Genomic DNA, 1,813 nt, shown 5'->3' with positions numbered 1-1,813 from the left:
AAATAATAAGTTCATAGGATTTTTCTCCTCCTATACTGAATCCATCTCCTTCTTCCCATACTAACTCCATCTCCCTCACCCCTTTCCTGTTTTCCTTTCTTTTCCCTCATTGATTCTATTTATTGTTTCTTAGGCTATTTTTATTCTAAGAATGATTTTTTTCTTCTTCCCTGTAACCTTTCTTCTCTCTGGTTGTAATCAAAATATTATCCAGAGATACCACCATAAGCATAAGTCTTCTATCAAGTAGAAATTATTATATTATTATTAACTGTTGTTCATAGTTATCCTTTATTGAGCACATACCATGGGTCAAGCATTACACTAGAAGCTTCCATAAATTATCTCATTTAAACCTTAAACAGTGCTGTTAAATAACTCCTACTCTCCCTATTTTATATATGAGGAACCTGAGGCTTTAAAAATATTAAATTATTCCAGATCAAAGAGCTGGTAAGTGACAGAGTCAGGATTCAAACCAGGTCTTGTTCAATCCAAGTTATTTCCTAGCTACTACACCAATGATTCTCAAACTCTAGTAGGCAACAGAATCACCTGTTAAACCACAGACTATCTCCAGAGTTTCTGATTCAGTGAATCTGGATGGAACACAGAATTCATACTTCTTACAAGTTTTCAGGTGATGCTAATGCTTCTAGTCCAGGGACCACACTGTGAGAACCACTGGACTAAACAACAGTGCATGATGTTGATTCATTATTGAGCTCCAACTCTATGATAGTCATTGACTTAAGCAATGGGGATACAAAAATGAGCAAGGCACTTGATTCCATACTTTAGGAGTTTGCAGTCTAGTTGAGGAGATAGGTAAGTAAACATTATCTGTCAATAATATAAATATACTAAGTTCTATAAAGCTATATACACAGAGTGCTATGGGAAGCCCAAGTAACAATCCCCAGCAAGGTGGAGGATGGCCAAGGGAGGCATACTGGAAAATGTAATTCTTAAACTAAATCCTAAAGAATGACCACAAGCTATGGAAAGAAGAGGGGAAAAGTGTATTCAGTAATGGAAACAGCATGAGCAAAAACACAAAGATATCTTGAAGGTGACAATGCCCGCCGCTGCAGTCTCCCACCCACCACCATGGTCAACCCCACCATGTTCCTCGACATCGCCGTGGATGCTAAGCCCTTGGGCCATGTCTCCTTCCAGCCATTTGCAGACAAAGTTCCAAAGACAGCAGAAAGTTTTCATGCTCTGAGCACTGGGGAGAAAGGATTTTGTTATAAGGGTTTCTTCTTTCACAAAATTATTCCTGGCTTATGTGCCAGGGTGGGGACTTCACAGACCATAACAGCACTAGTGGCAAGTCCACCTACAGGGAGAAGTTTGATGATAAGAACTTCATCCTGAAGCATACAAGTCCTGGCATCTTGTCCATGGCCAGTGCTGGAGCCAACACAAATGGCTCCCAGATTTTCATCTGCACTGCTAAGACTGGGTGGTTGGATGGCAAACACATGGTCTTTGGCAAGGTGAAAGAGGGCAGCTACATTGTGGAAGCCATGTTGCACTTTGGGTCCAGGAATGGCAAGACCAGCAAGAAGATCACCATTGCCAACTATGGACAACTCTAATAAATTTGATTTGTCTTTTGTCTTAACCACCAGACCATTCCTTCTGTAGGTCAGGAGAGTCTCCCACCTCCCACGGTCTGCTCTCAATATCCTATCATCTTTGTGTTCTCACTGCAGTTCTTTGGGTTCTACATTATCCTCCCCCTTCCAAATCTAGCTGGATTGCAGAGATAAGTTTATAATTATGAAATAAAAAGTGAAACAGCAAA

At 40.4% G+C, this 1,813-nt stretch overlaps 1 pseudogene; it reads left to right on the top strand.

Moving 5' to 3' along the window:
• Positions 1-1,110: 1,110 nt before the first annotated feature.
• Positions 1,111-1,604, top strand: LOC119532187 (annotated as a pseudogene).
• The last annotated feature ends 209 nt before the right edge of the window (positions 1,605-1,813 follow it).

Source organism: Choloepus didactylus, chromosome 4 (assembly GCF_015220235.1).
Source record: "Choloepus didactylus isolate mChoDid1 chromosome 4, mChoDid1.pri, whole genome shotgun sequence".
NCBI lineage: Eukaryota > Metazoa > Chordata > Mammalia > Pilosa > Megalonychidae > Choloepus > Choloepus didactylus.
The sequence above is the reverse complement of the archived record's forward strand: the minus strand, read 5'-3'. Positions and strand labels throughout refer to the sequence as shown.